This window comes from Homalodisca vitripennis, chromosome 8 (assembly GCF_021130785.1).
Source record: "Homalodisca vitripennis isolate AUS2020 chromosome 8, UT_GWSS_2.1, whole genome shotgun sequence".
In the NCBI taxonomy this organism is placed as follows: domain Eukaryota; kingdom Metazoa; phylum Arthropoda; class Insecta; order Hemiptera; family Cicadellidae; genus Homalodisca; species Homalodisca vitripennis.
The window spans coordinates 102,652,348-102,680,008 of record NC_060214.1 but is presented as its reverse complement, the minus strand read 5'-3'; the positions used below and the strand labels follow the sequence as shown (position 1 = coordinate 102,680,008).

Genomic DNA, 27,661 nt, shown 5'->3' with positions numbered 1-27,661 from the left:
CTTCAAACACTTTTACGTTCTTATTTTTGGTCGTAGAATTATAAAGATCACAAATAACAATTAATATACATCCAAATTCTTTTTTTAACTTTTCATGTAGAGTGTATTCTTTTTGAATATTTATATTATTAAATACAAAACATTTGTGATTTTTTCTGAATAACCAATAAGAATAACTTAAGAACTAAAATGTGCTTAGGTTTGTACGAGGGCTGTTCAGAAAGTAACCTCCGGTTGGTCACAGTGCGGGTAGTGGAGGGGAGTAGCGCGCCATCTGTGCATTCACGCACTAAGCAGGTCAGTCGGCATCAAGCTGTAGTCGAGTGTGAACATCGTACCTGCGCTAGTTTAGTTTTTGTGGCAGTTTGAAATGTGTGCTGCAATAGAAAATACCGCCAAATGTGAAGTGCGTGCTGTTATACGGTTTTTTACAGCCAAAGGATACTCTGCAGCAGCTATTCATCGTGAGCTTTGTGCCGTGTACGGACCACAAGTTATGAGTGAAGGAGTTGTCCGTGAATGGGTACGTTTATTTAAAAGTGGACGAGAAAAACGTTCATGATGAAGAGAGGAGTGGTAGACCATCCTTGGTGACTGACGAACTCGTTCAGACAGTTGATGCAAAAGTTCGTGAAAATCGACGTTTCACAATGGCGGAGTTGTCTACTGATTTTCCACAGATTTCTAAGACTCTTTTGTACGAGATAGTGACAGCAAGATTGGGTTACCGTAAGTTATGTGCACGATGGGTGCCCAAAATTCTTACCGACCACCACAAAACTCAAAGAATGGCCTCTGCATTAGACTTTCTGTCACGTTATGCGGACGAAGGAGAACCATTGTTAAACAGAATCGTGACCGGTGACGAAACCTGGATTAAGTACGTAAACCCTGAGACAAAAGAACAATCAAAGATGTGGGCACATTCAGATTCGCCTACCAAACCAAAAAAAGCCCGGCAAGATTTTTCTGCCAGAAAACTGATGGCAACGGTGTTTTGGGATGCCAAAGGGGTGTTGTTGATTGAATTCATGGAACGTGGGACGACCATTAATCAAGACGTGTACTGTGAAACACTAAAAACATTACGACGGGCTATACAGAACAAACGCCGTGGTATGCTGACTTCCGGTATCGTTTTTTTGCACGATAACGCCCGTCCTCACTCTGCTTGCAGAACAACAGCCCTTCTTAAGTCCTTCAAGTGGGACGTTTTCAACCATCCACCTTACAGCCCAGATCTGGCGCCAAGCGACTATCACCTCTTCATGCATATGAAAGAAATGGCTCGGGTCCCAGCGGTTTGATGACGACGAAGAGCTCAAAGATGCGGTCACAGGCTGGCTCAAGGCACAGGCGGGTGATTTTTATGCAGAAGGAATTTCAAAGCTTGTGAAGAGATACGATAAGTGCCTCAATCGTGATGGAGACTATGTCGAAAAATAGTGCAAAGATGTAGTTGTAAGATGTATATATTAAAATATTTTTACTTAACTTGGTGTATTTTTTTCAATCGACCGGAGGTTACTTTCTGAACAGCCCTCGTATTAATAATATCTTTAAATTAAGATAGATTTAAACTAACAAACATTTCATTCTTATATATTAAGATATTTAAGGTATTAATATATTGTAGCAAACAATAAAAAAAGTGTACAATTTTATGCAATAAGAAAATTGTTAGATGCGAGTTGTATATTTACTTTAACAGATGCATCGTGACAGTGATGGCTTTTAGAGTTATGCGTTCAAGCTGCATGTAACGATTTTCTTTTTTTGTACGTTTTGGTTATGCGGTGAACAAACAAGACAGTTGTTAATTTTGTTTTTCTCATAATTTGTGTAGTTGTTTAAGTCCTCTGTTACAATATGTGTTTATAAGTTAAAACATTTCATCATTGTTAATAGTGGTTTGAAAGTTTTGGCTGGCAGCTCCCATTAACCAAATTTAGTGACAGTAAAATGTCATCGTTGCACTTGGCGTAAGGGTTAAATACAGTAATACTATTTTTACTATTTTACGGTTTTATAATAGACTAGATAATCGGAAGTTTTTGACTGGGAAAACCGGTGAAAAACCGGGAATTTGAAAAAAGGTTTTGAGTGTCCACCCTGTTTGTGTTGATGGTAATCAAACAAAGCCATTTAGTGTGTTATATTGTTAGTTACAAAAAATACAGGAATCGATATCGATTTCAGAATCAAGAATCAAAACCATAATTTTGTGATACTGGAATCAAATTTTGTTATCATCCTAATTATAATGTTGATGGTGCGTGAAAATAAAAAAAATACAGTAGGCCTACATAGGGAAATATTGGACAGAACTGTGGTAAGGAGAGCCCAAAATTCAATAATATAGAAATAAAACTGCTCTAATCACCATTGTCTCTATAGTTTTAACAAAGTTACAAATTGTCTTTATTTTTCTCAGCCAAAATAAATGTTTGCAGCATTTTTATTAAGATGAAAAACTAAAACTAATTTGTCTGTGAAGACTGGCCTCATTAGTAACCATTAATTGGTACATGGGGCTTTCTAACGACCAGAACAAAATTAATGTTCAAAAAAATTAAGGGCATTGTATATTTATATTTTAAACATGCTTACAAATTCTGGTTATTGTGTAGTTTGGGTCTAATTTAAGTGGTAACAATAGGAAGGAAGGAGAACAAATTTTTTTATTGCATTCTAGCTGTTTCCCGCGGCTTCACACGCTTTTTGTAAGCTTTGCCTGTGTATGAGCACGTTCTGGTTCAAGTGAATTAAATTTTCAAAACTGATGTAGAGTTTATCTTGTTGCCGTGATCAAGAAAATCTGTCAAAAGTGTATGTTTATAGCCATTGTACAAGTACATGTACTTTATTATAAAGTGGTCTAACACTCAAGCTTTAAGTTCAACCAGAAATTTATTTTAAAGACAAATATACATCATAACTTAGCGCCTTCAAATAGTGTTTGGCCATTTAATATACATAACTGTCTCGTAATTGCAGTTTATAGTGTGCAGGTGCTTTAAAACTTTTATCTTTTGCAGTGCCGCTTGGTGGTGAGTTACATCAATGGGCATAGCTTATAAACCTTCTCCGTGAAAAAATACATATACATACAAATTTTCATAATGATCAGTCAAATAGTTTACGATTCTATAAAGGACATACAGACAAACATTCTTTTATATATATATAGATAAAACATAATTTCATAAACTGATGTTTTTATTTTCAGTTAAGCTGTATAACAAAGCAAACATACATTTGTACTTGGTAGATTTCATTTAAATCTATATATAATATAAATTAAATAACAAAATGTCAAATGAAATAGTACTTAGATTATAGCAAGCCAGAATAATAATGTTGTCATGAAAGACTCGTTGTATTTTGTAGCTAAATATGTGTCACTTGACCTTGTTGAGCGAGGTTGTCATATCCATTGTTCTCTTGATCTGTGAGACGAATGTTCCATTCACCTAGAAAAGTAATTAAGGTAAAGTTAATTATTGACTTTTACTTAAACAATAGTAACTATGGTGTATGGAATAACTGGAGGTAAGTTGTAGTGAGCTTTATATCTTAAACATAAATCCATATTGGGTCAATTTTGTTTACAAATATCAGCCTATTGCAGTTGTCCTCATCATAGAACTTAAGGAAAATTTCTATATATCTTTACCAAAAATGTCTCTCAGTGCCCAAAACCACCCTCGATTTCAAAGTTTATATTATTATATATTGTTTATTACTATTATGTATTATTATTAATTATATAATTATAATATTATATTTATTTATTTATAATTTTATGGCCTACATTGGACCACTTTAGTCACTTTATATTTTCTAGTCTTTCTTCTTTTATCCACCCAATATTTCTTCATCCTTTCCGAGCGTAATTTCCTTTCCTCCTCCGGAACCACTCTTCCTATTCGTTGTTTGTTTCTTTTCAGCTGTAGTGTAGAGTATTTGTCATTCAATATCTTCAATGTGTTTGTCTTGTGTTTTAAATCCTCTACTGTAATTTGTAACTCTCTCATATCTTCTTTTAATTCTGTGATCCATTTAATGTCACTTTTACTATACCACAGTTTTTCTACTATTTTCCTGCTAATTCTATTTTCAGGTGTTCTTAACAAATGCCCCAGGAATGATATTCGTTTCTTTTTAATTATACTTGTAATGGGTTCTATATTTTTGTAGACTGTTTCATTGGAAGCTAGTCTCCAAACTCCGTCTACTTGATAGTTTTTGTTTAAGCAAGTTCTGACTATTCTTCTCTCCATCTTAAGAACCTTATCTATTGCAATAGTATTTGTTGTTTTAAATAATGTTTCACATTCGTATGTAATTTGTGGCAGAGCAACTGTTTTGTAGTGTCTTAATTTTGTATTTATTGAAAGACATTTTTTATTATACGTATTCTTAGTAGCATGTTTAATCTTAGTTAGTTTGTCTATTTTACTTTGCCAAGATGGTTTTTCATTCAGGTTATAAGTGATTACTTCTCCTAAGTATTTAAATTTCTGCACAATTTTTATATTGTGGTTGTCCAACCTTATTTTATTTGCAAGTGGAGGCTGCGTTAATAAAACTTCTGTTTTTTCAAACGATATCTTTAAACCAATTTTCTGAGCTATATCTTGTAAAGATTTAATTTGCTGTTTTGTTTCCTGAATGTCAGTGGCCAAAAGAGCTAAGTCATCAGCAAACCCCAGACAGTTCAGATTAATGTTGTCCCTTTGATATCCAATCTTTATGTTTTTTTGGTTATTTCTTTCCCATTCCCTCATGACGTACTCTAATGCACAGTTAAAAAGAAGCGGTGATAATTTTTGATAATCTGGAAGGTAATCAGCTGGAGCAAACAAGACCAAAAAGACAACAATGAAATTTCCAGCTGACAGATACAGTTGTTTTATCAACTCAGTCACTTAGAAGTCTTCAAGCCCTAATTTTGCAAGTAGTTTCAGTAGTGCTAGTTTATTTTGCTATGGCGCTTTCCGAGAGAGAAAGAATAACTTTATTAATGATGCGCGGGTTTGGTGACCGTATTAGATCATGTAATGAAGTAAGGCATCTGTTTAATGATACTTTTCCCAGATAAGGAAGGTAATAACCTTACCTGCTGATAAGGAATTTCCAGATAAACAATGCGATATCAGCGTTCTACAATCGATTGGGATATTGTCAGCAAACTGAAGGCAAACACTTTGAACATTTGTTATAACTGTTTTGGTAAGTGATTTGAAGTAAAAGAAGTAAAATAAAAGATTAAGTGTCTCAGTTTTCTCTAACAACCAGAATGTTTGCATTTGAAAAATTCTGTATTTTATAATCTTTGAGTGTCCGCCATTTTGTAATGCGTCAACTGTTTTACGTCAGATTTTCGCCAAAATGTTTCAATTTAAAAGAGCTTTAATTTGATGTACGACTCGACCTATGCTTCTATTTAAGAATTTTCACCAGCCCCTAGCAGGACGACCCCCATAAGCAGGATATCATGGTGAAATACATAAAATAATAGTTTTATATGAGCAAAAGCTTGATGTAAATTTTGGTTCTTATATTGTAATTAGTTCAAAAGTTATTAGACCGTCCCGGGACTTTTCAGCACCCCTGTATATATATATATATATATATATATGAATACCTCATCTAAGTTTGTTGCCTAGCTTGGTACGCTACTGTGTTTCAATATGGTAACCGTTAAAGCTTTAAAAAATTCACAATTCTGATATTTGCCAAATTTTAGGAAAAACAAAAAGTGTTCTGGAATACTTATAACTTTGTGGTGTCTCAAACAGTTTTCAAGATATTGAGTACATGTAAATTACATGACAAATTAATTAATTATATTTCAACTGACACAAAATTCTTTCGAGTGAGCCGGAAGAACTATTTTTTATTTTAACTAAATTGAAAAGATCTAAAAAATAGTACTGTGCCATGTAAATCTTTTTTAAATTTACACGCATCAACAATTTTATCCTGTTATAACTATGGTTTTATTTTTCCTTATTTATGTTTTATTTTATTTTCATTTACTATTTTTATTCTATAATTTTTCCTCATACACCATGAAGCTTATAGAAACTGCAAGGTACAACATTTTTTTAATTTGATGATTCAAAAGTTTTTTGACAATTTAAAGAAAGCTTAAGGTATAAATGACAACGTAATCTACAACTAACCATGACCCACTTTCATTCATAACCTGAATTGCCATTTTACAGTCAGATAATATCTGAAAACAGTCTTTGATTTTATTACATTGTTAAAAATTCATTAAAAAAAAAAATAAGCAAATACTTTTTGTTGACTATAATTTGTTTCTGAATTGTGACTTTGTAGTGATCAAACCTCAAATTTGCTTTTAATATTTTTAAATATGCTTATTTCAAATGAATTTTAAGGGGCATGAATTATGACATAGGGTTTGGTGACTATAGTACCAGTTGTAAACCAACCAAAGTAATTAGGTTGATGGGAGTAAAGTAATGCTTTGCTATGTGGAACAAATTTAGTTAATTTGCAAGGCTATAATAAACAAACACATGAGTTTACTAAATCTTGAATTTTATTAAAGTTTCACTATAAATCACACATAAATATTTTAATTATTGCTACAAGAAGTAAATTTAGAAAACTGTGAACAGAATGAAATCTAATAACTGATTATGAATTTAGTTTCTACTGTCAGCCACATGTGCATGGTTCTAGATTTAGGTTTTTAGATAATAAATTTAATGTATAATTCTTTAAAAAGTTTTGTCATGATCAGTTGAACGTTTAAAGTATTTTTGTTTAAAATTTATAGTGTGGCAAATTGGTTATTTACACAAAATTATACCATATCAAATACTTGGATGTGGAGAAGTGGTGTTCCGGATAAATCTAAACTGAGAAAATACAAAGTTTTAATGTATAATACTGTCTGAGGCTGTAAGTATAATGTCTAAATAGTGTAATTTCAAATAATAAATATAACAATCTGAAGTACTTAATTACACAAAAACTAGTGTATCATTAACAATTTATTCTGCTTTAGATTATTATAACACTATTGTATTGTATTTAGTTGCTTGTTTGAGCTTCTTGAACATTCCATGCCATGATGGTTTCTGTTTTTGAACCACCAAACAAGAAATAGTCATAATTTTAAATATCATTTTCGGGTAAATACTTTTTAATGATTTAATTTGTTTCTAGCTGATCTTGATTCTTTTATAATTATTCGTTCTATATTATTAAACAATATCATGACGTGGTAACAGCTGTTTGTCTGATTCTGCACTTGATTTGAACGTTGGAAAGTTATATGTAATAGAACAATTCACCTTTTATTTTATATACTCTCTTCACATACAGAAAAGAATAATAGGAATACTTTATGCTCGTACTTAGTATCTACGTGGTCTTTGGATTTTGGCTAATTCTACATGATAAAATTTCCCTCAATGGTGAGTGTCCCAACTAAACGTTTTGAAATTGTAACTTCCCTTTGTTATACAATAATTGAACAAAGACAAGGATTTTTGCACAAACCTATGGTCTTTATATTTAATTATTTTGTAAGAATAAAAATAGCATATTAAAAAAATTCATAACTTCTATTAAATATTTTAAAATCGTAATTTAATTAGTTAATTTACTTGTAAAATGTAACATGCACAGGATAAATACTAGTATAAAGATTCTTAACTTCAACTAAGAAATGATAATACAGTTTTAAAATCTGTTTCTAAAAGGTGGAGAATTATAAAGGTGATTATCTTGTATAAAAAGTTCTAGCAGTGCCAAGAATTTTTTCATCATACATAGTTTGTCTCTTTCAAAATAGATTGGAAATAGATTTTAAAAAGTCTGTCATAATGAAAGGTTGACATTTAAAATGTAATCCTCTGTTCTTTGGTTAACACCATTTCGAAACACTAAATTCTTGAAATATTTCGGCATTGTTGTGGAGAGCTATCGTCAGTCAACAGATGTTAAACCAAAACTGAAAATTGTTAACATTGGTTTCGGTTTAACATCTGTTGACAGAAGTTGGATCTCTACAGTGAGGAAAAAATATTTTATAAGTTTAATTGTGTAAAAAAAAAAACTGTTTCATCATTTTTGGGTTTTCTGTTTTCTTTAAAAATTTATAATTATGTGTCCACAAACAATTGTTAACATTTAAGATTTTTTTTAAATTTTGAAGACTTACAATGCTCTACCTTTTGGAGGAACATCACTTAAAAATTTTGAATATTGGGTATGCTATGAAGTAGGTCACATTGACCCTAGTGGTTCACCAAGTTTCTTTTTTCTGTTGGCAATCATTCAATTATTAGGAGTGAACTGTGAATTTGTTGGTAACCAGATATTGTAATAACTGACCATAATAATAAAATAAATACGAACATAAAACCAACTTACCATAAAGCTGCAAGCAATTGATTTTTGACTGGCACATCAAAGCTGTAGCACTAAAAATCTGTACATAAAACTACTCTATTAGCTTCAAAGACATAACTGCAAATAATCACATACTACACCAGTGGTATGCAAACAAACAAGCAGCTATAAGCTACAATTACAAAAACCTAATTAACTTTCATAAAAAAATGGTCACGACAACTAACTTTATTATCAAATATATGAGGTAAAGTCAAACAATTCTTGGAGTTGGTCAATCACAATTTATTGAAATACAGTGATTTTGCCTTATTTTCCTTCAAAGTACACTTTATCTCTCACTTGTTCTGTCTTTCACACAACTTTTTCAAAACATTGGTAGAATTCATTTTTCAAAAGTTCTTTCAGGTGATCATCGCATTATTTCAATCACATCATCTGAGTTAGCACAAAGCGTTTCCTGTCATTTTTAAATTTGTAAAACAATAAAAATCTGCTGGTGGCAGGAAAATAAGGAGGATGTTCCAGATTTCTCACATTGTGCTTGGCAAGGTACTGTCTCACTAGCAAGGCACAATGTGGTGTGGATTGTTGTCTTGCAATGAACAATGGAATGGAATGATAAATGCTTATATTATATAGGTGAAGTCAGGCTTAAAGATCTCTGCAACCAAACCAAGTTATAAGAAACAGTATTCTCATGACAATATCCCTATTTTGACAACTTGAAGTTTGCCAATATAACTGCTGAATTACAGAAAAACCCTGCCTACGACCTTGTCTCAACATATTCCCAAATATGGAATCCCATTAGTCGATAATTACAAAATACAAAATTTAGTAGATCCCTAAAATAAGCTCAAGATGACTTTAACTCAATTGCCTTTAACAAAAGCACAACATTACATATGAGTGACCTGCCAATAAACTCCCCCACTCCAAATGATAACCTTTCCAGTGATGAAGAGAGGCTTATTATGGCTGCTACACCAGGATAAGCTCTTCTAGAAGAAAATACATCTTTAAATTTAAGCCTACAATCTAGGCATTTTTTCAGCGTCTAGGCGTAATCATAATAAATTTTAGAAAAATAAATGGTCTCAAAACTCGTTTTTTCTTAATTTGTGCAGAAATTTTGATCAATACAATTTAGAATGTTATGTAAAATGTTATATAAAATGGTGAACTATTTCTACATAAATTTATATAGAATATTAAGTTAAAGAATACTTGAACTTTCTATACTTTTTTGGGAATTTCCTACACATAAATAGAAATTAATTAGACTAAACTAATAAAACAAATCTTTATTGCGTCAAAAATTACCAGATTGCATGCATGCATCAGGTACATTCCATTACTATATACATCATCTTGCATTGATATAAATATGCAATTGTATAACAGAACTAAGTTTTTTTAATATTTGTTCAATAATTTTTGTCCCAGGGACTCAACATGAACTCTTCAATGGAGTAAAACGCCCTTGACACCAGGAAATATTTTAATCAAGATTTGAATTTTATAGAATCATTAATTTCCTCAGGCAGCTTGTTTATCAATTTCACATCAACTTGGAATGTACTATTGTGATGGAAAATAGATGAATTGTAAGACTACAGTGTTATGCCCTTAAGAAGGCTATATGTTACCACTGTAAAGAATGTATAATATGAATATTAATTATATATTAATTGAAAACACTATCTGTTGTGGCTTGCACATATTATGAAATAAAGCAGTGTGACAATGAATGAGTATAACAATAATTGTAAGTTTGAGAGTGATGAAGCATATCTTTCAATTTCTCTAATACTAATTTATGAGGATTATGCAAATATGTCTGATAATTATTTTCACTAATGTTAAAATGCTTCACTGTCATGTACCTCAAAACAAATGCATTTTCTAATATGTTAACTTATAAATCTGATTATAAACAGTTACTGACAATACAAAAATTGGCTAAAATACAATTTAGCAGGAAGTAAGTTCACTTGTAATTCCATTTATGCACTATACCTACACATAGATTGGTCACTATAGGAAACATTAAAGCGTAATTGCAATAAATATTTTGGGTCCTGTAAATTGGAGATTGGTTGGAAAATTTTCTATCCTATCAGTGTTGCAGGTGATTTGTTTTATTATTAAGTTATGGCAACAGCTAGAAATTCTCTCCGACAATAAATAATGCTACTATGATTTATTTAATGTTTTACATTGACAAATGTTAAATATACATTTTACAGACTAAGAATCCAAACCTGATTATGTAATTAGACAAATTATACATAAAAACTTACGAAAACGTCAAAATGTATACACTTAGGATTAGCGTTGTCACTAATATCTGAAAATAATTGAACTTGAAAGTTGGGAAAGTTTTGTGGTTTTGATTATATCTCACTTTATATTACTATAAAAATGAAACTATGGTCAGTTCATTCAAGCAAAGTCACTTTGACGGACGTCACAAAGCACACAGCACTACTATGGCTAATCTACTATGTCCTAGGTTTGATATCTGTTATGGTCATGTAGACGACAGGACCCTTCTCGCCCTTGCCTTGAGTGTAGCTGTTGATCAGCTGTTCTCTCATCTCCCACCGCTGTCGGTCCCTCTCCGTCTTCTGCATGCGGATCATCTTGGCCAATGAGCACGAGAACGAAACCCGATCAGCTGAAAACAATTATATTCACCTTACACATTTGGCCAATCATTTTATTTATGCAAAAGCATTGTATGTTAAGTATTAACTATTTATAGAGCATCAGGTTAACCTGAAAACACTGATATGGAACTAAAACAGCCTGCACCAAAATAGACATATAAGACTGGTATTGCCATACTGTTGCTGATCAACAGCTGCCCCCGTTATGTCATGGTTGTCAGCACGTACTGTCTGCTTTATTTACGTTGTCTGCAAAATAGATAAATGAAATCAAATTGACGTATATTTGTTTATGGTAATATCTGATGATGTCTGTTTTTTGGCAACAGATGTTGTATGACAGATCAGTAAGTTTTCCTTACATGTAAACCTGGCAACAATGTTGGGTGTGGGTTGTAGTGGGGGGGGGGGGGAGGAGGGCATTTAGATGCATTAGCCACCATTGGACTATTTTTTTTTTGCATGCTGCTGTAGTAAGACCTATAAAGCACTGGTAAAGTTATACCTAATTAGTCATAGTAAATACTGTATTACTATTTCAACATTATTAATGGCTTCCTCAGAGAAGACATGACAGTACAAAGTTAACGCAAAGGAAAGTTAAACTCCTGTCTAATTTTTGCACTGTCATACAAATAGTGCCAGCCGTTGTGCACTGAACAGAATTGTATATTTTTTAAACTGGAAAGGTACTAGGTGGGTTAGTCTATCGGGTATTGAGATCATGGGATTTGATTATTTACAGATGGTCAACTTCCAGTTCCATTTTTCTGATTTGAGAGCTGGGAGGGAAAGAACTTATTATTTTTGTAGGAAACAATTTTTAAAAATGTTGGTTGTTAAGAATGTTGTTGCTGAAACAGGTTTGTTAGGATTTTGAACCTTGCAGTCATGCATTTACAGGGTTTCAGAGGTTCTGCAAGCAACCAATTAGAGATTTCAGCAATGTTGCTTCTTGGATTGTGAAGTAGTCAGACATGGAGTTTCCTAATGTTCAGTGCTACACCCACTTCTCTTTTTTATTTGCGTAAATGCTCTTGCATTCAGTGATTGGAAAGTCTTCTTAGGAACTAAACCTTTTACTGGTGACACTATTCTTTCTGTTGTAAACTATATTTTAATACAATATAGTATCGTTTAGAAGGGAAAGAGATACGCAACTAGATCATGGTCTGACTGATGTATGGTAGTGGAGAATGGTAGAACTCATGCGACAGGTCAGTGTTCAGCCAACCAATCACAATTGGTTAAATATACTTGAGAAACCAGTCAATAGCTGATTTAAAAACATTAAATATAATTTTTTGCTATATCGCTCAATTCTTAGCAACTTAAATAATATTCACCTGTATTAGAGCTATCGTTGAGGCAGTGCCAGCCAGCAGTATAATACTCTCTCGGATGAAGGTCTCCAGCTGGGGCAGGCAGCCTTCGGAGTAGACCTTGCCACAGCTGGAGTCGGAGGTAGTGTAGCGGGGATCACAGCAGGACTGCGGCAACGTAATAGAGTTGTTTGTCTCCGGATATATACCTTCCCAGTCCTTGTAGGAGTTGACACCACAACAGTGGAGCTGTAAGAACAACACAATTCAGGTAGAGTTCTTTCAATTTTACATGTTTGTATAGTATTTTGTAATTATTATAGATCAGCTATTGTAATAATTGTCAAATATTAACCTTTAACGTTCAATGAAAATATTCATTTGGAAGTTAAAAAATTAACAGTTGAGTTAGTTTTGAGATAATGTTCATATTTATTTTGTGTCAGCATCTTCAAAGACCAAAGAAACTGATTTTCACTGAACTTGGCTCAGTGAATTTTGGTGTTATGAAGTCCCAAAAAAATTTTAACATTAAAAAATACTTTTTTTAGGGAAAAGCAGTTTTAGGCAAAGCTGCCATCTGCTCAAAGTAGCCATGAGGTAGTGAAATAGGAATGTTGGCAAAGTCATTAAATGTTGCAGTGTTATCACAAAAGTGATAGGAAAGAGTTGCACAAGTACTACAACTATAAATCATGCAGTTGAATCTTTTAGATTAGCAATCAACTGCAAATCAAACATGGTATTATTTTTTTAGAAATGTGCACGTCAGCAATAGGTTAGCAAGATTTTGCTGCTAATTTGAAGCAGGCAGTTGACTACAAGGGTCATCCAGAATACATTTTGGTCATGCTCATGTGTCAAAAAAGGTATAATGGGCCTTATCACTAATTTTTTGATGGTTCGATTTAATGATTATTTAAATATTTCATTCTTTTATTGTAGAAAAATAAATTTACTTTTTAACACATCAAAAGGTTACCTCAGACTGCAGTACATCCATCATGCGAGCAGAGGAGTTCTGAGAGGCAGATTCATTAAGAGCCTCAGTGATGGTGTGCTCCAACAGTTGGGGAATGTCTTCCTGTAGCACGTACGCAGACACACCAGCCGACAACTCCAACACGAATATTACGGCCAGCATCACGCTGAACTACAAATCATAGCAAGTTAGGATCAACATACATCTCCATCCATGGATGCACTATATGCATCTATACATGCAGATTACTTACAAATTTACCACCACTTGTTTATAATATAAATGCAAACTCTCATGAATTCCGATATTGATACCTTGACTCACTGGACTTGGAAACATGGACTTAAATTAAACGTAGACAAAACTCAGTGTATCATTAATTATAAAAGAATTATAAAAGAATCAGGTTTCTTCATTCAAGATCACATGATTCTTAAAAGTAATTATCCACTGATCCCTATTGTTATACAAACAAAAGTCCTAAAGAGACAATTAGCTAGAATGTTCTATTACTGGAAAGCAATGAACAAAGATATCGAATATATGGCTGTACTAAGTACTGTATGTTTGTTAAAATCTACCAGCTTGGACAGCTGCCATTTGGAAGAGATATAAAAAAGCTTTGAAAGAGTTCATATCTCAACTTGTCAACTTGTAGGGCTAACTTGTCTGGATACAAGCCCTATGACAAGTTGTGTTTTAAATAGTAGATGAATAAATGTATGTCCTTTTAGCTAGAGCTTAAAGCCACCTATTATCAATCTAATCACTACTTCTGAATCAGCCATCATACATTAAAGAAAGTTTTTCTACAGTTAGTGTTAATAATCAGACAATACTGTCATTTAAAAGCAAGACCTACAAAGAATATTGTAGTATAAACAATGGTTCCAAAAGTCTACAGCACATGGTCATTCTTTGACTAAAGAGCTTGAAACAGTTGTACAAATCCTAAAAACTGAATTGATATCCAAGACTTCCAACACAAACTCCCATGGCAACACAAGATTTATGATAAACATTATGTATACGGCTGCAAAACAATGAAGCATTACAAAATGTAGTTGAAACGTTATTGCAGATCTCCACCCATTGTTCAGGTGATCGCTGATGCGAGGAATTCAAGTGTGTGTACAAGCAAGAAGGTACACTAATAATGAGGTCACTTTGCAATTCGGCATGGCCACCCATCAGGCTCCTAATTAAATCAATCTGAGATCGTAAACAGGTGTGTGGAAGATTTACGATTATCGATCAACAACTTGACTTAAGTTATCAGTCTAAATTCAAGGAGTATATGTCATACATAAAAGTTTTTATTTTTTGGTAACAAACTTTTAAGTATTGAAATTAATCTTTACACAACTGAACAAAGACACAGAAGAATTAATTAGTACAAAACTTGTAGAGTAACAAAACTGTTTACGATTAAATGGAATATTTAATGAATGTTGCTATAAGATACTGTACTTAATAAGCTATAAATAGTTCACAACTAAGGTTCATTTAGTAAATAATATCCCTTTTTACATACAGCAGCAGCTTCCAGAGCCATAGCTATATACTACCTAAATCAATATGTTTGACTCTGATCAATCGTTATACTCTTGTTCATACTAAATGTAATATAAGCAATAATAATGTACTTTGAGAGATGTAATTAGTAATAGACCATGTTTTAATTTGAAAAAGTCCAAATATATTAAAAAAACTGCAGTCTTTTACAAAACCAGTTAATCAGTTTACATAACAGTTTTAATATAAATACAGTTTTAAATTAATCAACGGAAAGTGAATTCAACTTCAGTTGACCAAAAGTTATTGCTGGATAATCATTTACTTCTGAAGTAACCTCTGATAACTACCCAGCAGGGATCACTTCTGGCTGGTTTATACCTTCCAGTTGAACCTACCACGGGTCACAGCAAAAAAACCGATGTGTCACTTAAATCTGGACAACCTTATGGATATCCAGGAGCAGCACATCACTACCGCAAATGTTGAAATTCTGGGGTTCGAGGGCAATTTGATAGTTCTAGTCTACTGTGGGAGATGACTGTTGGAGTTGGTGGGGTTTGTTCCCTAACCTCAGAGGTTCTTGCTAGCCTCAACAAGGGTGTGCCACTCCCTGCCTGCTTTGACTGGAAGGGCTGGTTCAGAGCTGGCCTCCCCTTCTTCTGGGGAGACATGACTTTGAGATTAGTGTCCTAATTCTTCTTCATGGATCTCGATAGGAGGTGGCCCCTACCCCCTACCTTACCCATCCTGAATGTCCTGTCACTCTGGAAGCAGTGTAAAAGTCCATATAGGACTAGGTGCAATTTATAAGCTTCTTGTCTTATGAGAACAAAAAAAACCTCTGATAACTAATTGGGTTTGTTACTATAGAAATACTGTTATCTTTATAGGTAGATCATCTGAGAGTTGAAAGTAAAAATCTTGCATTGCACACTGCATTAGAAAAATACAACTTATAACATGTTTAAAACTTTTCACAGAATCACCAAGTTTGTTTTGCAGTACTGTACAAATTTATGATATCCTTGATGTAATAAATAATACAAGTGACTGCTGGTTGCACCTACTATCGTGATCATGCAGGTGCTCTCCCGGTAGGCGCCCCAGCAGCCGAAGGAGGCGACTAGAAACACAAGAACTCCAATGATGATCATCAGCACTCCGGGAGAGAAGAAGTGAGCGTCCAAGAACTCTGAGTACTCGAAGTAAACATAGTTGATCGACCATCCCACAAGGATCAGGCAAATCCCTGTAACCTGAAAATTTAAAACATTTTCGTGTAAATGAAACACCAAAAAAGGAAAATGGGAAACTTTCATTCAATTGTGTTCAGGGATGCAATGTTCCCTTCTTGACTCAAACACCCCCTGATCTACCTTTATGGAACCAACAATAATATATGGAATAGATAAATAAATAGTCCCAAATTGGCGCAATCTTAACCCTTTTATATTAGTCATTCTTTGCTTGTACATTACGTATTATATGGGTACAAGGTACACAATACAGGTGCATCGTTAAAGACATAAATTTTATAAACTATCCTTTTTAACTAAAGCTAAAATACATTTTGTATATCAATCTGGATTTATAACAGCCTATAATATAATACGCCAACAGATAATATAATACAAATAAATAAAAAAGATAAATTATAATATCAAAAACAGGAGGGTGCAGCGAATTAGTTCCAGCTATCAAGCAGGTACTCATCCAAGGAGTAATATGTCTCATTCACCAACTTACCCTTTACAGCCTTTAACATTTGTTTTTGATTAAGGCAAGCGATATGGGGTGGTATTATGTTAAAAAATTTTAAAGGCATATATGATGGGCTTTTTTCAAAAAAGGTGAGATTATAATGGAGATACTGAAATTTTGTATTGTTCCTTGCATTAAAGTGATGTGTGGAGGTAAAGTCATTATATATAAGGCAGGCCTATCACACACTAACTTTATGACTTCATAAACATATATTCCTGTTACTGTCAATTACAACTAGATTATATATTTATTAATTATACTCTTCTGTGCAACCAATATTTTTTTAGTTTTTCTGTGCACCCCCAGACAACAATTCCGTATTGTAAAATAGATTATACACAGGCATAATATACTGCTTTGCATGTTTCTAAAGATGTGCACTGTGACAGAATGCTGAGAGTATATATTCTAGACATTGATTAGGTCCCAAATGGTACACAAAATTAGTCTATATTGTTGTCTTGGTAGAACTGATAGAACATTTCTAATAACTTCACTGAAGATGATTCTCAGAGCCCAAAAGTATAAATGTAAACTTTGGAACAAGAACTATATATATATATATATATATATATATATATATATATATATATATATATATATATATATTGATTTTAAGTGGAATACACTGGAACAACATTCTGGTACCTCACTATGAAAAATAAGTACTTTTGGAATGTGTGGGATACTTTTTCCCTGCACCTCTGAAGTGGATAAAAACTCTGTTTTAAGACCAGATATTTTCAAAACTTTCAAGTGAAGAGACCTCATAGGCGTAGTAGATATTCCTTGTCCTCCTACTATTGAGAAATTACAGTTGCACCACCTTTAATTCTAGAAACTGAGCACTATATACGTGTGTGTGTTATATAACACAGGAAACAATTTAGTGTCCTAAAAAAAGTTCAAACAAGTAACATTTTTGTACAAAGATTTATCTTATAAATGTCTCAATTAAGTTCGTTGGCCATGTTGATACACCAGTCTCTTCCCATATGGCAACTGTTCACATGTTTAAAACATTCATTACTCCGTTATGGACCTAAAGAAAAAGTAAAGTGTTTTGGAATGCATATAATAATTTCTACACTTTTTGTTGTATCTCAAATAGTTTCAAAAATATTGATTACAAGTAAATCCCAACAGAACAATTTGATCACCAAGAACTGACAAAAATACTTAGACATGTTCCAAACTTTGTACAAAAATGTATCTTATAAGTTATCTTGGCTATCGACTGACTAGCTTGGTATACCATTTCGTTTTAATCAAACAAATTCACAACTATGTTAGTTTTGGCCCTAAAGAAAGATTTTTTGTACAAATGTAGTTGAAATCCTGTATTTCTAAAATAAATCATCTTAGTATTTTAGTTGTCATAGAATCTAACTATTTCTTTTGACTGTGCTTGAAGGACTATTAGTATACTTAATATATAAGTATACTTAGATATTTGTATATTTAAAAATATAAATAATATAAAAAATAGTAGCCATTTAATAAAATGTAAATCATGAAAAAGATCATCAATGACAGATTTTATTTTCTTCGGCCATTTGGTAACAGAAAAAATTTGTTGCCATTCAAAAAAAACTCTTCTGCAAGTTATGTGAAATCTGTCCTATTAAAAGGTGACATAAAGAATAAATTTTTAATTCTTATGAAATTTATATTGAATCTGATGCACTTTATTATTATATGATTAACTAAACAATGAGAAAATCATTACTGGGTAGTAACGTAAACAGTACAAGACATTTCACATTTACCTTTCTTGCTTTCTTTGATGAGAATTTGCTTTTAATGTCAAAATTCACGTCATACAGCATTTCTACATCTGCATTTACGTTAAAACTAGTTAGAAATTACAGTTTTCTAATTTGTGGTCCATATGTTTGGAACTATTGGGCCTATGGGTAAAATCTGCCACTGCGGAGCAATAAATGTAAGTTAAAAAGTAAAACTTTGTTTTGACCTGTAAAATTAATTGGTGAAGTTTGAGTCATTAATTTTGAATACCTTATATATTATTAAGGACTCGGCAGAGCCTTCTTAAAATTTTGCTGTCGCCTGTCTGTCTGTACGATAGAAAGGTTCTAGAGACTTCAAGCTAAGGGTAAATAGGTTCATCTTGGTCCAAGGAAGAATTCTATTTTTGGGATAAAAATTATAGGGAAACTAAAATTGTAACATTTTAATATTTTTGTTATGAGTAATCATGATGGAAACAAGAAAATTGCAGAATAAACAAATTTGTAAATAAACTGAGTACAATCATATGACATTGTATCATTAGACACATTAACATGTAACTCATGTGATTTTACTTTGTTGGGCAGGTTGATAAGATTTTTGTTATATTTTGTTGGGTCCCCTGCAATACTCCAATAAATCAATTTATTTAAATAGTGAATCTTGGTTTAGTTATTTTATTATAGATCATTTGATTTGTTTAATGATGAACCATAAGAAATTCATCATTCGTCTTTGAGAAAAGAATTTATCAGCATTGTATTTACAGAAATTAAAAGTATATACATTGACTATTGACTAAATAATTAAATATATATTTAGTTTTGATTAATGTGACTTCCTTTTCTTTAATAATGATAAATTTCATAAACTAGTTTGTACCTAATAAACAACTCTTGAAGTTTTTGTTGAGACAGTATTTAAACCTGGAAAGGGTTTGCACGTGATACATGTGTGCTCATCCATATTCAATGGCTTTCAAAATTGACACTTACGTATTATGTTAATTGGCTCATATGACTAACATACAGAGGCACACTTACAGATCACATGTGTACTAGATTCACTTTCGTTAGGACAATTTTTATTTGTATGATTAATCTGAAGAGAACTGTCTTGCCAACATTGTATAGTTAATTTTATTTCTTTAGCTAATAATCAAATAAAATAGTGGAGGGCAAATTAACATTACTATTATTACTTTACTAGTAGTGTTTTATTTATTAATTGAATTACCTTATTTGTAAAATATCTCTATATTAATAATAATTGAATAACACATTTCAAAACTAATTACTTTTTCAGCAAACAACTTGATTGAATACCCTTTAAAAAATGTTTTATTACCATACATGTGTTTTCGTATTCAATCATCGTTAGTGTACATTAACCTCTAAATAAATAATAAACAACTTAACATATCCATTTGGACCATTTAAACACATTTTAAATTTATATGACTCGGTTGTAATTTTGATTAGTATTCTGTATTTTTATTTTTTCAAAAATTGGTAACAGTTTGGTACAGTTTGTATTATTTTTCAGAATGCTATTTAAAAAGTTACGAGAATCTTTATTATAATTTACATAGATATGTAATTCTTCTTTAGTGTTTAGTTTTTCTCCTTTCCTTTCGTTATCTAAAATTTTCATGTTCTTTTCAACAATAAATTGTCTAGTTATGGTCAGTTTCTAATAATAATAGTTCAGCAAAAGTTGACTATTCATTATACTAATATAAAGATAACCCTGTAATGTGGAGCATGAATTATTATAATTTTTGAGTAAGAAATATTGTAAAAAAAACTATTTTCTTACCACAAACAGGAAGTTGAAGAAGACGAGTATGTACTTGATACAGAGCATGCCTGTGTTGAGCTCATTGTCAAGCAACATGGTGGCTGTGGCGATGGAATGATACTGACAGTCAGAGATAAGACAGCTGCTGGTGCGCAATGGTAGTGGAACGTCACCTTAAGGTTACCTCTCACCTTTTCCCTATCACAGAGCAAACATTAGTAGTAGAGTGCAGACGGTGGCATTATACACATCAACTTACACTTTGCCTTCTCTTAGCACTTAGTCAAATTTCAATTTCAAGAGCATACTGTAATTACGAAATTATGGAATAAGCTAACTATTCAGTTACTGGATTTCTGTGAATTTTGATATGCAGGAGTGGATATATTTAATATTTGTTTTCAAATTTTAGTAATGAGTTAGTGATTTGGAAGAAAGGCCAGATTTACAATGAGAACCTAAGTATTTATTCTAGCTTTATAATTTCCTTGTAAGACAGTGTTTTTGAAAAAATACAAATTAGTGATTTTGTATGTGTTTATTGCAACAATATTAATACTGTACTGTAGTTGGTTAAATTTGTTATAGTCCTTTGTAGTTTATATTCCTGTAATTTGGTGATTGTTTAGTTTATTTTTGTTTAAAATTATAATTTATTTGTTTGTTATATTAATATTTAATTAATTTTAAACTATGTACTTAAATATTTTATTATGTTATATTTTATTTATAATGTTGGTGTTTATGTATAGTTTGCTAAATATTTTGACAGAAGGTTGTGTGTTTACTGCACATTAATTAATCCTTGTGTTGCAGCTGTACTGAAAATGGTTGTTGGGTATTGGCAGTAAATGAACTGCTGTTTTGTTTATGTATAGGTTTTTTTACGTTTTCCATTGTTATAGTTTTTGTTGTGGTTTATACTTAGTATTTATAAACAATATTATTGTTTCTGAATTACCTTATATTTCATTTATGTTATTATATATACTGCTAATAGTGTCTGTGTGTTTGTGTGTGAATGCGTGCACACGAGTGTGTGCAAAAACAACACTCAAACACGCAAAAACTGCTGGAACCATTGTACTAAAATTTTACATAGACATTCTTAGGTTCCCTAGTTAACATATAGGTCTATTCTTATTTCAAAAATTCCCCTGGGCTATGCCCCACTGGTCTCTAAAGTTATGAAAAAACCTATCTTGGTCTCTAAAGTTGCATTACATACAGCAAATAAATATTATTAATTGAAAGACCCTAACTAATTCAACCACCATTTTCAATTTGTTTATATTTATAGTCTTGAAAACATAAAAGCTTTCAATATATAATATAAGCTTGATAGTAACAACACTTCTTATTTAAACCTTTTCTGAAACCGCTGTTGAGCATAGAATAAGAAAATATTCAGATAAGAAAATTAAAAGTTTTAGTAAAAATATACTTTGAACTGTGCATTTAAGCAAATTTTAAATATGCAGTGATTGGTTAGTACTGTTATGCAGATATCAAAGGTAAAGTGACTAGAATAAATTTAGACAGTTACAAAACCCATCTTAGTTGTCTTTTGACAGAAGTAGGCTTTTCAAACCTTTGTATGTAGAGTATATGTGGAAACAAGGCAAAATCAACTATAGCACAATAATACTAGACCATAGTAAATTACAATGGCCATAAACATACACTTTTTGATATATTTTCTTGATAGTGGCAACAAGGAAAACTCAACATTGGTATCGGATATATAATTCACTTGAACCAGAAGTGCTCATACATGTACAAAGGCTATGAAATTGTGTGGGAAGTCGTGGCAACTGCTAGTTTAACATAAACCATTAACCACTGGTCAAGACATTTGGATTTATAAATGTTGCATGTAGATATACATTAAACTAAAATCACAAGAAAAATATAATAATTCCTCACTTTTAAAATTTAATCACATTATTTCTTATACACAAAAATATTTAAAAACTGGTTCCTTCTTAAGTTTATTTCAAAAGTATACATGCAACAATTCCTAACTGAAAGGCATTGTTCCTGACATAACTACAGTTTGTGATGTAGCGAGTCTTCTTTCAGGACAAGCTCAGTCACAGTTGCTGAGCGATTTTGGCTTTTGTACATTTTATAAGGTTTGCCATAATGTCTTAAGACTACGACACTGCTGTTTGCATCTGAAGAAAATTAAAAACTGCTAGAGACCTCATCCTGCTGTTTATGACTTGAACTTTCTATAGAAAGGTTAGAGTGCTAAAAAAAAACTATGGTTAGAGCATAAGCATCAGAAGTGGGAAAACCAGGAATGTGCAATTTATAATTTTATTATAATTTAGCTTGCACAAATCTTTAGTAAAACTGGTCATAATTGATCTGTCCCTATCACCTGTTTTAAAGCTCAATTAAGGAAGTTAAATTATAACTTATCAAGATTAATTTAGCTGAACTACATCTAAATGACGAGTGACAACCCACTCAGCACTTTTTGTCTTCAGTTCCTGGTTTTTCCTCATCGAGATAGCACTCACACGCCATCTCACAGTAAGTAATGAGACTGGGACCCATCTCTCTCATGAAGAACAGACTGGCCGACTGATCTCTAAACTCTGTTCGATGGAAGAAGAGATGATTGTATGTGACTGGTTGACACATTGTCTTTATACGTAACACCATGTGGCAATGGCTATCACAATGGTAAAGTTATAAGTTTCTTTAGTTACAGTAACTAAAGACTTAACTACATAAATTTACTTGTGAATAGCTGATGGCCACATGATCAACTCTAAGATGTCAATCTTTGAATCTGAGTTACAGAAAGCGCAGATTTAAATTCTGTCTGTGACCTTAGAATTTTTTATCATTACCATCGACCTTGTATTGTTTCGATTCTTCTCCTTATTCTGTTTTACATGACCCTCGATACAGACCAAGCGGCCTGGTAGGATAAGGATAAAAAAAATAAAATGCATTGTATTAATAACTATAGTAGGGGCCACGAAAAAGTGCAGTTGGAGGCAACCAATAGAATGGACATGTCGGCGCATAGTGGCCAACACAGACCATTACTACAGTTGTCACAAACCTCAAACTAACACTAATTTGCATTAAAATCTTATCGGTATAAGGGTAAAAGCTCTGCACAAAAATTTTAAACATCTAACACTATGACAGTCTGTTATATTATATTTTGATTAGTTTTACCAACGAACACAGAAAAACATAAGCTGCCCTGATTAACATGGAAGAGTTAGTATACTTGTTTATTTACCAAATGATACAACAATCTTTTCAGATGAGATATATTAACAAATTTTTAATTATAATATGCATTCTGCTATATGGATTTCACCTGTTGCATCCATATTTTGTACTCGTTTGACATCACCAGCGTTAGCTTCATTGGATGTTATAAAAAACAGGTACTATTTAATTTTAGAAGAAAGTGCATTTGTATTATAGAAAACTCGTGATTTATAATATTCTAACTGTTGTGAATTTTATGTTTAAATCACCGAGGTGTGAAAGTAATTTTACGTAAAACAGAGTTAAGACCATTCAGGTACAAAAGATACTAACTATACAATTTTTATAAATTTATGAGAACCGAAATTTGTAACAAAACCATTACAGTAAAAAATTCTCTCTGTTATGTACTTAAGTGCATTTTTGAAAAGGAACATAGCAATCAGATGTATTTGTTCTTACTGTATAAGTTCTTACCAAAGTGAATGTTCATGGAGCATAAAACGATTCTACTATGGAAAACTGTAATGCCATTAATTAATCAAAGATGCTTGTATTTTCTGAGTATTAAATACAGGAAATGAATGTTAATGTGGTATTTTTTATACTTTTCTCTTGATTCATACTACGGCTAAGTTAATACAAAAGTCAAAGTAGGCTTCTCAGCCTACATTGGTCAAAAAGTTTCTACTTCCCAGTCTGTAAAGTAAAAAATCCCAACTTTCATACTATTTAATTGGTCAACTTTTATGCTATTTAACCCCGTTTTACGTCAAACCGTTCTTGAGATAATGTATGGACAAACCTATGGGGACATACAGACACACACATAGGAAGACAAGAACTTTAGGATTGCCTTGATTTATTGACTTCACCTCACTCAGTAAATCAAGCCAATCATCTCAGTAATGTGTAGTGTACAATACTTTCTTATTCCCTCGAAAAGTGTTCTTTGTTTACATGAATTTCTTGAAATTACCACAAATTCATAGATAAATGTCACTTTTCTGTTTTTTAACGTTAGTATCCCTTCCAGTGCAGCCGACAGAAAGGTTTATTTCATTTATGGCTGTCATATTGAAATACGAAACTGGAGATGCATTATTAGTTATGAAGACTAACTTTGTACAATACCGACAGTATTACGACTTTAATGATTGGCATGTTTCATTAGTAACATTTTATAACATATAAAGTCATCATCATTTTGAAATCTTGCAAGATTAAAATCGTTTTGGGTAAGCATTCAAAGTGATTTCTAAAAACGTTGACTTAGTTTGGTTGCAACCGATTAGAAATCATTTTGAAGTTTATTCATTTGGAATGAGTCAATGTTGTATACTCCTCAAAACTTTTTACGACATATTTTGTGTACATATAACATTGTTGGAAATTCCAACACATTCTATTTACTCCAAGATGCCTAATAAATATTGTATAACCGTTCTTTTCAAACTTTGAACGATTGATATCTTCAAACATTAGAAGATATAAAAAGTGTAAGTATTAAAAGTTGTTTTTAATTGCTTAAAATTTCTAAAACAGATTTTTTTTTGTGATCTATGTTATGAAACATTTGGAATACAAAACTAACACAAATATGGTCACTATCGAAACTCTTTATTCGTTGATAGTGAGTGGCTAATGAACTTACACAATCTTTTTATGTAAGTACTATCTCTGTACGAAGAGTAATTTGAATAAATTATAAACTAAGCAGGCTATTTCTGTTACCATAGGGCCACATTATATTACATAAGACCATACAAACACAAATTTTTTGGGTTCTGGAGAACACAATTGGTAAAACTGAAAAAAATATCCCAGAAATTCTGATATTTGTAATCATTGTCACAAGTGACATTGTTTTCATTAAGTGATCAAGTTGTCCCAAACTAACTTTGCAGTCAGTTATGTTTACTGAGAGAAACCCTATCATGATCTCTACTGGCTACTGGCTGTGGCTTGTGACAGCTATATCTGGGATGAGGATAAGAGATTGTAGTTCAGGATTTTAAGACAAAGAAGACTTTTGATATTCGTTTTGTTTCGGTAACCTTTTTATTGATGTCTTTTAATACCCTGTAAATTTACTTCTACTTATTTACAAATTCATTTGAATTTAATCATTTTATGTTCAGTGGGTATTTCCCCACCAACATGTCAGAACATCACTTGGAAGATCCTGTTGGGATCATCCAAAAAGATGACAGTGACAGGGAGATCCCAGAGGCGGGAGAGGAAGATTATGATCCTGCCGAAGACACTCTTCAGATAACTGATATTCATGAAACCACTGAATTTACAAACAATCAAGATGTGTCTGCGAACTTAATGGATTTCAGTTTGGCACCCATGTATCAGCCATCGTTAAAATCACCATTTTCAATTCAGCGACTGTTACCTTAAAATCTCCAAAATAGTGGTTCGGAATTACAAAACTTACAAACCGAATTAGCCTTGCTTGGCTTTAACTATGATAAACAGGCAGAAGATGAAGAACAGCTGGAATTTTGTGAAGAAAATCAATCAAGCAAAGAAATCTTAAGGCCACAAACAACATAGGATACCCTCCAATCCTCTGATTTACAAGTGGTCAATGAACATGTGATAGGAAACTTAAGCATGAAATTACACCCAAATCATTCCTCCTACAATAGTAAAGAGTCATTTGTAGATGAAAAACATACTGATATTGAATACCCCTGCTAAGAAAATACAGATTTCTGAAGATAAAAACAAAATAGCATAGAAGTTCTCTATTTAACTACAGATTCATTTTTGTTGTATCATGCTTACAGCCTAGTGGTTGAGACATGTGGTATCATAGGGGATATTTATTCTGTTGTGTATTAGAGATAATTATTCCATTGAACCCCACAATTTGTTTTCTTCACATCTTTAAAGTACTTTCTCCTTGATAGGCTGAGCATTAACGGAGGGGCTGAATAATTCCATGTTTGTCTGTCTGTCCACGAGATATCTCGGAAGAAACGAACCTACAGACTGAAATTTTGTATCAAGCTTCATTTCTATACAGGCAACATCCAGTTCTATGATGGTGCAATCCCATCCATGGATTTGGCTTAGCATCATTGAAGCCTGTCACTCAATAGACTGGCCAAATTCCTCTTTTGTCTGTCTGGGGACTATGAAATTTTCTTTTCTTTACGATTATCTGTCTGTCCAGAGAACATTTCAAGAATTAAGCAAGCTTGAAATTTTGCACGCAACCTCAGCAAACCCTGTTATGAGACACATTGCATACTCCTAAAAGGCTTATGTTTAAACAAGAAAATAATAAGCACTTCTAGTTTTACTTATAGGCCCTGAAGATGAATTAGAATAATTGATAAGTAATGTCCAAAGAAACAAAGTAGGAGCAGTTTCAGTACTAAACTCTGGTGTATTTCATTTCCAGTTAAGAACCCTTTCACAGCTCATTGCTTTGTCTACAATTTGCTGCCAAATATACTATTGAAACAAGTACACCACTCAACTCTTTATCATCTGTGTCAATGATATTATTAACAATCAGCTCCATATTGACATGAGGCACTATTCGATGAATAAATACATATTTTCAAAAACATAATAACGGTAGAAGCAAAGGCATGTTGTAATCATAAAATAAACATACCTGCAAGTTGTGAAATAATCCTGACCTGAAATACTCAATATGACATACTATCACGTCCACTGACTTCATTTAGTCACTGAACGTTTGAAAGGTGTGTATCTTATCTTTGTGATAAGCTTATCATAAACGCATGGGTTACCTCCCAGGTGATGGGTTTACTTATTTGATGTTTTGGTTGCGGATCTTCACTATTGCTTACATTAGATTTACAGAATTGAAATATTTCTTGTTACAATTTATTTTTTTTATAATGAAAACTAAAATTTAAATAATTTTGAAGAAGTTGTTTTATTTTGAGGATATCTTATTGAATTTAAACCAGGACAACTTAAATAAAGACAGATAACAACAGAGAATATGACACAACTTCTAGTAAAACCCAAGTGATTCACTCCACCAGATTACATTACTATCAATCACAGATTCTATTAGTTATTTAATTAAATAATGAGGTTTTTAAACAAAATAAATTATTTATTACTTTGATGCTTTGCAAGTGTAAATGATTTTATGATCTTGCTGCGAGTTATTTATTCATCCATCAAAGTTTAACACAGTTTTGTCA

At 32.3% G+C, this 27,661-nt stretch overlaps 1 pseudogene; it reads right to left on the bottom strand.

The window, feature by feature from the left end:
* Positions 1-8,664: 8,664 nt before the first annotated feature.
* Positions 8,665-27,216, bottom strand: LOC124368290 (annotated as a pseudogene).
* Positions 27,217-27,661: the final 445 nt, after the last annotated feature.